The sequence below is a fragment of the Falco naumanni genome, chromosome 8 (assembly GCF_017639655.2).
Source record: "Falco naumanni isolate bFalNau1 chromosome 8, bFalNau1.pat, whole genome shotgun sequence".
NCBI lineage: Eukaryota > Metazoa > Chordata > Aves > Falconiformes > Falconidae > Falco > Falco naumanni.
Window position 1 is genome coordinate 58,609,483 of NC_054061.1, and position 11,617 is coordinate 58,621,099.

The window sequence follows — 11,617 nt, forward strand, 5'->3', positions numbered from 1 at the left end:
TTCTGTGTGCGATGGAGGCCACCTCAGCTTTCTGACATTGATGGGCATGGATGAGCTATGCCAATCCACATCAGGGCAGAGCTGGTTTCCCAGAGGAGCTCTGAGCTTGCAGGTATCTCACAGATCCAGGATGGGGCTGCACCAGCCCTCCAGTTTCTCTCTTTGGTGAGCACCTCTCTGTTCTTCTCAAGTGGAAAGGACCTGAAGCCCCAAGGAAAGCCCAACATCTTGGTTATCAAGACCTAAGGAAAAACTGAGATCAGAGCACGCAGAGGTGTTAAACTTGTTTGTGAGGGTCGTAGTCTCCCTGGTGCTGGAGACACCTCTTCTGCTCCAGGCAGCGTAGCCTTGCTGAGGTACACTTGAAACTGGAGGAAGGTGAAAGCTCGTTTTCCACCTTAATTATGAACTAGGTGCAAGATCAGCTGCTTGATACCAAGAGTAAAGTGTGTGTGGGTCAAAACAGTCAACTAACTGCTGATTAATATGTTCCTAGATAAGCCCATAGATTATAGATTAATAAAGCAGTTTAAATACAGGCCATTCTGGTAAACACAGCAGTGTCAACTGCACTGCACCCATGCAAGCCAATGGTATCTCATGCCCTTCTAAAATGTGAGTTTTCTACATTTTGTTAATTTGTTTTTAATTTTTTAAAAAAAATCTGGTGAAAAGGAAAGAAAAAATAAAGCGACAAATACATTGCAGCATTGTTAAGCTGGATTCAAGCATCTTACAGGTCTGGCAGCTCTTCCAGGACAGCATGGTCAGACACTTATTCCACAGATAGGTGGATAGGATAGGACAGGATAGGATAGGGTAGGATAGGATGGGATAGGATAGGATAGGATAGGATAATGCCTATTTAGATGGGTGGTCATGGGCAGCAATGAACCTTTCTGCAACAGAATGAGGGGTGAAAAAAAGAAGGATTTAAAGCAAGATTATTTAGTCATTTCAGCCAATGCTGGCTGCTTGCTGACATCAGGCTTATTTTGAAAAAAATTGAATCAGTCCACTTCTGTCTGCTGTGGGTAGGTATTTAGGAGAGGAGCACTCGCAAGTACCCCAGATCTCTCTCGGCTGTGGGTGAGGAACCATTTTTGGCAACCGGTCCCGTTCCCAGCCTCGCGAGTGTGCCCCATCCTGCTCTGCTGGCCAGGATGAGGCACGGGCAGGAGGGACCAGGGCCACCGGTTCTCCCCTCGGTTCCTTTTTCTGGCGTTGCCTCTTTAGGATCTTTCACTGCCGTGATTTTTCCCTGACAGTGAGGTGTGAGCCAGCCATCGACCTCTCTCGACGGTGCACAGGATGGGCTGGGGAGACAGAAACAGTCTCAGAGGGAGGAGAAAAGGTTTCCTCTTCCATTTTCTTATGACACATCCCCATCAAACAGCTAGTTACGCTCCTGATAACAAACCAGGGATCTGCCGGACACAGGGAGGATGTTTTCCCTCAAAGCAGCCATGGGCAGATAAATCCTCCAAGGTCTGAAAATCCTGGGCTAAATTAGATTAGAGGCTTTCCTCTAGACAGTGAGGGCTACGTTTGGTGATAGCCTGGGGGGGACCTTCGGCTCAGGAATGAACAACTGTGAGGGATATGTTTTTAAATGGTTTCCCAGCTGTAAGATGCACATAATTGTGGCTTTCCTTCATCTGGGAGACTTCAAGAGCGGATGGTTGATAAGGGTTCATACCAGCAAAGGCAGAAAAACACAAGCCAAGGTATCTGGTTTCAGTCTGTCCGTACCCACAGCATTAGATCTGATTTTGGCCCTCTCTCCCCCCCTGCATGTACACAATTATCTGAATTCCTTTCTCCGCTGCTTCCTCCCCTCTGAAGCCTTGCAGACCGGCCCTGCTGCCTTTTCCATTGCTTAAGGGACAGCCATGCATTCGGACTCTCTCCTTTCCTGGCCCACGGAGGGGTCGGTGCCACAACCACAAGGACCAGCACTCCTTGGAGGGCAGGAAGCAACCACTAGGATGGATATTTAATCCCCATCCCCATCTTTTTAGCTTTGTGTGGTGGGAAAAACCCTAAAAATCAAGGGATTTCTGCTATTTTAAGGTGCCATTCTTTTGTGCCTCGGTTTCCCCGTTGTGTCTCACCTTTGCTGTTTGCCTCTGGTCATGTTCAGAAAGAGGTCCTCCAGCCCCTTGCATTGCAGCTGGGTATCCCCAGGGACTATTCCACAGGCAAGCACGGGGTGGTTTCCCAAGGCAAATGTGTGGGCAGCAAGCTAGATGCGGTCAAGGACACAATTGAAGCGTTGGTGTCCCACCTCATGCCGCTGCCCTCTTGTTTTTCCCCATCCAGGCACCCTGTTGTGGTGCGGTCCAACAGCGGAAGGGGGACCGTTTCCAAAATGCTGGTATGTGGAAACGGCTTTCCAAGTATGGCTCTCCATCCTTCCCAGGGATTGCCAAATGCTGGATTTTCCCTCAAGGGAGCGCAAGCGCTTACTTGCTCACAAAGGTCCCACTGCTGCTAAGCAATATGGTATCTTTCCTAAAAAGTTGCATTTTTGCACCATCCACATCACAGAAATGTTTTAAATTTCACATATGCGCTGCTGTCCACTTTGGCTCTGGGGACAGCTGACAAGTGCATAAAATAATTCGAGAATATCCCTTTGGTAGAGATCCAGCCGATGCCTGCAGTGAGTCGGTTTACGTATGCTATATGCAGAACAGCATATCCCTTCTTCCTTTGACTTTGCTGTAAAAATACTTGAGCATACACTAAACCATGCATAAACACAAGCAAAACGTGCAGATGGCGTTTTCCCACCCTTAAACAGAACAAAGACTGTGTTTCCACAATCACACCTAAAGATTTAACCAATGCAGCTGAAATTCCCCATGTGTTTTAGTTTGGGTTTTAGCCTTTTGATGCAAGTTGAAAGTAGACACTTCAGCACAGGAATTGCAGAATTGAAAAGCCTTTGAAAAATTCCCCTGGCGTCACTCTGACGACTCTTTCTGACATCTAGGTTTGACTGACACAGCAAAAGCTTCTCTACAAACTCGAGGAACAGGTGGGGCAGCCTTCAGCTGTGGAGAAATTGCTCTTGTTTTGTTCAGGTGAAGCAGGCAGAGAAAGGAGAGCATCAAGTGAAGAAGCTCCTTCGTAGGAGGACTCAGGGGGTTTGTGAGCACGGCAGGAGGGAGGCAAGGCTGTGTGCACAGCCTGCGCTTGGGCATACCTTAACTTCAGCTTGCTACGTGACACCAGATGCTTCTGCGGGCAGCAGGAAGGCAAGAAGCATCCCACCTGCCAGGGTTAAGGAACTACGCTGGTTTCCTAAAGTTTGCCCAGGCACTCTGCTGGGAACACAAGTCACCTAATCTAGGTGGCAAATTTTGCCTATGTACATCCCAACTTGCTTGGAGTCCAGCTCCAAGCCCACTCCCGGCATCCACCACCTCACCTCCACCCTAGCACATCTCTGCTGCTTCACGGTGGCTGTGATAAAAGCCAAGCCAGAATAACTCCCCATCCTTCCTGCCTTAGGTCTGCTTCATATGGCTCACAGAAACACTCAGCCCATGCATAGTTGGAAGGCAATTTTGGGAGGCTCAGAACTAGGTCAAAACAAACTTAATTTCCTCCAGGTCCAGGTGGGACGTCGCTTTGCAAGCCGGGCGATTTGCACGCTGCCTTTCAGCTTTCCACCCGCTGCTGTCCCAGCCTCCAGCACACGGTCACGGGGAAGCCTTCAGCATTTTTGGAGTGCGGCTGTTTTCCACTCTCCCCGTGCTCTGAAACAGCTGGACCGTTTTTACCCAGGCTCCAGAAAACAAAAACAATGACAAGAAAGAGGAATCACCGTTGGGCATGGAAATTTTTCAGCTCAAGTGGCGTAAGTTTCAGAAGGTTTCGAGCAGATAAAAAAAAAACACAGGAGGCTGGAAGGCAAAGCGTACAAAGCTGACCGTGGACATTCCGATTGATACGTGCCATATGCTTTTTTAAAGCAGTCGTTCCCAAGGCAGCTGGGAGCGATGGTCCCTGGTTTGATCCAGGACCCAGGAATGAGCGGAGGAATGAGCAAGGTTAAGGGTGAACTGAGGGCATTTGGCTGTTGAGCACCTTGTGTAGGGACCCTGCCCATGGTGGGAACAACCTCTGCCAGATTAGGTGATTTCTCGGTCCCCAGCAAGAGCCTCCTGGGTATCTCAGGCCTCTGCACTTCAAGCTGCCATGTAGGTCTTAATGACAGTCCCCTTGGCTGGCAAATCTGGCGTTGAGTTGGGTCACAGAGGTGGGGAGAGAGGAGCATGGGATGCTCGCAGGAGCCCAGGTCGCCTGCCATGGGTTGCATCTAGCCTGCTGTCTCGGTAGCCAGGCCAGACAGAGCTCTCTTGGCCAGGAGCAATCCAAATCCAGACTTTCTGGCCTGAGAGTCAAGACGCTGAGATTTGTCCTCCCCTTCAGCTTGGCATTTCATAATCTAAAAAAGAACAACCCGAATTCTGGAGTTGCTTGCTTTGGCATTTCAAAAATTCACGCCAGCCCATGCTGACCTTTTCTCTCCGAAGGCACGGGGGCTGACACGTGCACCCCCAAGTCACGTTTTGTATTGTTCGTTGTTGTTTGTCCCTGTCCCCGTGCCTACGCGGCAGGATGCACGCAGCGCTGGTGCGGCAGGCGGGCGTACCGGGGGTATGACATAATGCAATAACCAAACTAGCTGCATTTATTTATTTTGAAAAAAATATTAAGGGCAGCTGCTACTTAGTGCCGACTGAAACATTTTATTGATTTTTCTAAAGCAGGAGTGTCCCCTTTTGTGTTGTATCCCAGCATTGCTGCAGCCTGGTGGTTGGACTATTCCAGAATAACTCATCTACATCACATTTTCCTCCTCTCGATAAATATATAGAGGCTCTCCAGCCCTGAAGGTACACACTGGGTAACAACTGGAGAGGTCAGTGCCTGACATGCTTGCTCTGCCCCATATTCTTCAGATGTTACCTCCAAGCAGACCCAAGTCAACAGGCAACTTCTACCCCATTCAGCCTGCAGCATGCTCGTAACCTCTCACCAGCTGTTTTGCAGCACCTAGCACAATAAAGCCTTAATTAACAGCACAGACAAGGACCAGTGATAGCCAAAGTAGGCTTTTCTTGTACATTTCCTTACATTAATCCTTTCTGGTTATTCCCAGTTCGGAAGGATGAGTTTTGAGATGGTGGCGATAGGGATCTCCAACTAAGTTTGTTTGGCGCTTTCTCATGGGTTGGTTTAACATTTGCTTCCTCCGTGTGTGTTTGTTTCCCGGGGAGGAAGATCACGGTGCTCCTCTGTCACCCACGCCCAGCCACGCTGCTGGCTCTGCTTACACCCTGCCTCCTCACCCCCGGCAGCCCCACCGCTCACAGCAAGGCTGCCCCCCACTCCAAGCCCCCACAGCCTGCAAAAAAAAAACAACCCTTGAATTTAATATCCCATTAAAATGAATGTTGTGGGGGCGCTTAAAGAGCAGGCGCAGTCTGAGGAGAGAGACTTCAAAGGAGGCAAAACAAGGCAGCAGGGATGGTGCCGAAGGCAGCAGAGCTGCTGGGACAACGCGGGCCGGGAGCACTGGGGCAGCCACACGCGGGGTCGGCGAGGAGCATGCCCACTGCTGCCACGTGTAAGAAATTCGTTCTTGCAATTCAAACTCCTTTCAGCAAGGATGCTTGGTCAGAAACCACATGCCCTCCAGAGATGCCTGAAGGGAGCATCGTCAGCCCACAAACAGTGTGCCCTGCACCAATCCACGGAATGGGGCTGGGGTCTCAGCTTTGACCCACGCTGGTTTTTACTTCCCCAAGTTGAAGGGGAACGGGGGAGGAAACCCTCTATAAACTCGTTTGGTGACTGCCACAATCAGTACCAGGTGGTTCGGGTTGTGTGCTGCACCACCTTGCCGCTCGCCCCCCTCATCTCCCCACTCACTGCCTGACCCTGTCCCCAGCCCCAAACACAAGGCAAGAAGGTGGGCCAGCAATTTCTGGTATGGATTTTGGCTGGCCAAAACCCACGTGGAGGGAGAAAGGTTGGGCCCCAGGAGCAGAACCATTTTTTTACATTCCCAACTTGAAAAGAAGTTGAAAAATCATCCTAAAAAAACCACCAAACCAAACAAAAAAACCCCAAACCAACCAAAACAAACACCAAAACAAAACCCAACAAACAAACTCAAACAGTTTTGCTGCATTTCCTATTTCCTTTGCACTCTTGGTCATGTTATGGAAATTATTTCAATCCCTTTGTAACCCAAACCGCCCTAATCCTATATAAGCAAAGACCTTGGGGACCCGTTGCAAAATTTCCTGCAACGAGGGCTGTGCTCTTGCTGCCACCTTACATCAACCCGGCAGCTCTCAGCTCTTGTTTCTGGGCTGTGCTCTTGGGCTGGAGAATGCTCCTTATGTGGCTGGGAAATGCTCCTAAAGCAAGGAAAAAATAAAGCAGCGAGCCCCCAATTCACTGTACAGAGGAAACTGCGTTAGGTCTGCAGTACACCAATGCACAACAACTGTACTCTGTGTTACAAGCTGCAGCGTAAGAGAAACACTTGGAAACTATGTTCAGCTGAAAGCTTCACCATGCATGTATCATCTCTCGGTCCCAGCACGATAATCATGCACTGTTATACTACAGTATTATACCCTTCAGCTATACCTTGGGGAATCATAAGGTGCCTTACGGGCACCAGTGGATTAGAAACCACAAGCACTGTAAGAGACAAAAGGATGTACTTCAATTTCCCAACCAGGGAAACTGAGGCACATGCAGGGGTGAACAATTACATGGCAAACCTGTGCATGAGCCGGAATTAAAACCAAGCTCTGCAAAGTCCTGCTGTGCTACCACGTCACCTTAAAGCCAGGAAGGAGTTCTGCTCCCTCCCTGTGATATCTGCTGTGGGCTTGGCTGATTCTTTTAAGAATAAGTCCCATAGATCCATCCCTCGTCATTCAGCAGCCGTAGGAAGCCTGCAGCCCTTCCCGCAGGAGCGTTAGGGAGCCTCGGTGGGTCCGGCTCGGGGGGCTGCATCCGACGGGTGCCACAGGAGCAGCCAGCAGCTGAGTGCCTTGGCAGGCTTTGACAAACACCTTTCTGAGTGCCTCTGGGATCAAAGGATTATAAACATGAAGCACGACCTTGGGAAGGTCCATTAGAGCACAAAATCAGTATGGGAAACTTCTCCATAATTTAAGAGGGGAGAGAGCCAGAAGGGCCCCATAGACTCATTTTATAGCTCCTGAAGGCAAGCGGGGCTGTGCTTCCCCTTCTGGTGATCAGAGCCAGCCCTCCTGGGGGCCCAGGCACAAGGCACTGGGCTTACTGGGACACGTCAAGATGGGCTTTGCAGAAACAAGGGGCAGGAGGAGGCAGCCACCACAGAGTCTGCAGCAGTGGTGTGGCAGCACCGGCTAGGAAGGGAGGAAAGACCATCCCGCAGGTTTTTGGGGGTATTATCCCTCTTCCTCAGCCAGGAGCTGATCCTCCTTCACCCTGCAAGACCCAAATTACAGCGAGCGAGGACCAGGTTTCTAAGATGCGGGTCACAAGGCAGATTCAGAGTACAATTTCTCCAGTATACATAGCACTCTCAAGCAAAGTGAGAAGCTGCTGAACTCTCCTCACCTTATCAAGCTCCATGTGGGATGCTAGCAGGTTTTTTTTTTAGTACAGTACTCCTCTATTTGAGTGACCTGGTGAGGGTAAGTGAGGGGGAACTGGTTGGGTGCAGACATCACACATCTCATCGTCACTTCTCTGCCTGCAGTGGACACGTTTCCACACATCCCACCACCCAAGCCTGTCCCTCATGCAACAAGCAGATGTCCACCTCCTGTTACCATTGATGTGTTTTTAAAATTTCCACTTGGAGCCAGATTTTCAAAACCAGTCAACATCCAACATCCCAAAGGTCCAGAGAAGAAGAAATAGATGTAATAGGTTACTCATCTTGTGTACTTCTTTCCTTCTCTCGTGCTGACAGATTGGCTCTGCGGATTAGCGGGTTTTACTCTTTGATGGGGATCTTATATGGAATATGTGGTAAGAACAAGCAGCAAAATGTTACATGACATGAACTGAAACACAAATACATGTCAAGATGGGGAGAATAGCCCCTTCATGGCCAGATATAGCATCTCCCTTTGGGTGTCCTCTATATCTGGTCATAATATTGCTCCATCGGCTGAGACAGGCTGCTTTAACATGTGGTGAACGAGCACAGAAAACAGCAGTGGAAATGGCTTACCAGATCATCTGGTCATGGCAGGGCTGATAACCAGGTATTAGCCAAGCGATGGCTGAGCAGCAGCCACATCTGCCTGCCGTGACTCTGGTCCTGGTGCCCTGTGTGGGATGGGCAAGGACGGGTTAAGCCCTGGGAGCATGGCAGGGGACCTGGCAGAGCCATGCCAGAGCCCTGGGCCACAGCAGCGCTGCTGTCCACAGGGTAGACCACGCTCATTCACCTCATTGTAATGGGGAAGCAAAGTTAGCACTGAGATGCTGTGAAATTCCCATTTTTCCAGTTGGCTGGAGCCAAAAGAGCTCCTGGAAACTGCAAAAAAAAAACCATCCCAACCAAAACAGTGACAATGAGACCAGCAGCAGCAGCCAGAGCAGAGCATTTTACCTGGGGTTAAAGACATTGGCTTGCAAATCACCAGCTTTGCTCTAAGAGCAGCTTTGTGCTGACCTCTCCAGTCTTGGCTGGGATTTAAAAAATCAGTGGAAACAGATCAGCTCAGTATTGCTTCCTACCTGGTTTCACCTTGTTTTACATGGCAGCCAGGTTCAGAGATGAACAGGGCACAGCGATACCTTGTCTAGCTGGCAGCGAGCATCCTCCACCCCTTCTGCTTGCTGGGGAAAATAATAATAATTAAAAAAAAAAAAAAAAAAAAAAAAAAAAAAGACAATCAGAAAATCACTCCATGATGTCTTCCTCCACCCCTGCATTTTATTTTCCTTTCCTGAGTCCCTCCCAGGCCAGGGCTGCCTCAACACTGGTGTTAGGGAAGGGCCAGCCTCTCATCTGTCAGACGTGCGTGTACACGAGCCACCGCCGCTCACACACACCCAGCAGTTCAGCTTTTCTAAGTGGTCCTGGGCAGCTTGTCAAGCCCCAAGCTCATCTGCAGAATGTGGTTGTAATTAGGTAATTAATAACTTTGAGAAGGAAAGGAAAGGAAAGGAAATAAGCTAAATGGAAGCTTTCCTTAGTGGGAGGAAATAATTATATCTGCTTTTTGATATATGAGCTGAGGTGGCTTTCTGAAGGCAGAAACAGCATCGTGCCTGCAAAGCCATCCCTCCCCCAGGTTAGATTGGATCTCTCATGGGCACTGTTGGGTCACAGAGTTTGTCTCACCCGCCCACAAATGAGCAGCAGCAGGTTGTTGCAGATCAGAGCAAACCCCGCAGGCGACAGTGCTCCCCAACATGTTGCTGAATCCTGTCACATCCCGATAAATGGAGCAGAGAAGAGCCGATATGCAGGGCTGGGTCACCAGGAACCGCATGGGAAACAGGAGTTTAGCACAGCTCCTCAGGGCTGGAGATGCTGCTGTCAGCATATGGACTTTTCAATGGTTGCATTGCTCAAGCCTATGGATTTATCATTTCACAGTGCAATGCAAAAAAAGGCTGTGACATTACCAGCCTCTGGACTTAGGCTATACATCCAAAAGTCAAAGGAATTCTTAAGTTTAAGCTGATTTGTTGTTGTTGTTGTTTTTGGATGTGCTTTGATATTGCCTAAACGTGTTACCCCAGGATGGACGGAAAAAAAATTCAGTTCCAGCAGGGTTTGCCTGATTTTACAGGAGGAGCCACTGTGGATGGAGTTTCTAAAGCCCATCTCGAATGCCTGAGCATCCCATCTCCCTGTTTCGCTTGCTTAAGGGGCGGTGTGGGCCGCTCCTGATGCGTTGGATCTTGCCCAGATGCTGGATTAACCATGTGGCTCCACACTGCTGGGACCAAGGGCAGGCTTCAGCACGTGGTCACAGGTGTTGGTGAATCACAGCCTTGATTCATAGGGGAAAAGAACTTATCAAACATATCTCAGAAAGATGTCCTGTATTCAATGTATTTATTTCTCTTTTCTTTCTTTCTTTTTTCTTTTTTTCTTTTTTTCTTCTTCTCTCCAGACTGTCCAGTGTCTGAGACTGAAGTGGAATTGGGATATATCCAAGTTTGTAGCTTCTGAAACCTTAACAACCTCAAGTAAACTGGTCCAAAAGACCCCTCTTGACCTCCCTCGCTCTGAACTCTTGCGGAGCACTTAGACTGAACAGAAAACAGCACCAAAGCTAACGGTCTGAAACTTTGCAACATCTCTCCCCAAGCGACTGACCAAAGAGAAAAGAGAAGCAACATTCCTGGTTGTTCGTTATTGTTGGGTTTTGTATCTGTCTGTCTGTGTGTTTGGTCTTATTTCAGATTTATTTTTTTTTTCTGAAAAATCTTAATTCAGGAATACATTTATGAGAAATCTTTGGGTTCGGATTTTGCTTCCCCTTAGCTGTATTCTTTTGTGTGCGTGTGTGTGTGTGTGTGTGTCTATTTTTTAAAGTTCAAAACCTGATTTCTTGTACAGTAACATCAAAACTGGACCAAGGCTCTCAGAAAAAAAAAAAAAAAAAAAAAGAAGAAAAAAGCCCACCATGCCCCCAGCTCCCTGCATGATTTGTTTCAAGTACAGCCTGGATTACAAACTGCCCTCCACACTCTACTGCTCTTCCTTATTGCTCCATGATTTGCTACCGCTCACCCCCTCCCTCCCCACCTTTTTTTTTTTTTTTCATTTTCTGTTCTAGTGTATATGTTGCTTATTTGTTTTATTTATTGAGATATTTTTAACGAGCTAAGAGACTGCAATGTCGCTGTGTATACTGCTTCTCTTGCCAATAAAAATAAAGATGTCATGCAGCTACTGCGGGTGTGAGATTTACATTCTTGCCTGCACGGCTCCGAGCAGAAGCTGAGCCGCTTCCTTGCACCCCGCAATGTTTCGACACTCACCGGTTTGGCTAAAAGCTGTTTCCCAGGTAGTGAGCGATGGGGTGCAGAAGGTACGAGCATCACTTGTCCGGGCTGATGTCTGCCTGCATGTACCAGGAGTAGTTGGTGATTTACTTGCACCCTGGCAAAGCAGGTTTGCTCAGGCTGCAGGTGCTGCAGAGGGGGCATGCACTTCTTCAGCACCGTGGTCTCCAGTGCACCACTCGAGTAGCTTCTGCTGTCAGCAGAGCCTTTATTAAGCAAAATCCAACAAATCTCAGTATGCATCAGACCCACCGGTCTGCACGCTTGCCTTCCCCTAGAGTAATGAGTTGGTCTCCCTCACGCTTGCCGGTGGGAATGCGAAGGGCAAGCACTTCTCAACGAGAAGAGGGGCTGCACGCTGCTGTGCAAGGTGCTGCACGAGCACACCATGATGGAAAAGCTGTGCCCATGACCCAGAGAGGCCTTTGCATATAGTGCCCAGAAGAGATGCATAACCCACAGCAGCCAGCTGCACTACAGAAACGGTCACCCAGAGCCGCTGATCTGCTCCTCCTTCCCTCTTACCTTCCACCCTGCGAGCAAACAC

At 48.9% G+C, this 11,617-nt stretch overlaps 1 protein-coding gene across 1 annotated transcript in view; it reads left to right on the forward strand.

Annotated features, from left to right (window-relative positions):
• The window catches only part of TWIST2 (twist family bHLH transcription factor 2), a 37,919-nt gene extending 26,971 nt beyond the window's left edge, over positions 1 to 10,948 (forward strand). Inside the window, exon 2 of the mRNA XM_040605188.1 lies at positions 10,173 to 10,948. The gene's annotated coding sequence lies outside the window, so the exon portion shown is untranslated. The remainder of the gene's footprint in view (positions 1 to 10,172) is intronic.
• The last annotated feature ends 669 nt before the right edge of the window (positions 10,949 to 11,617 follow it).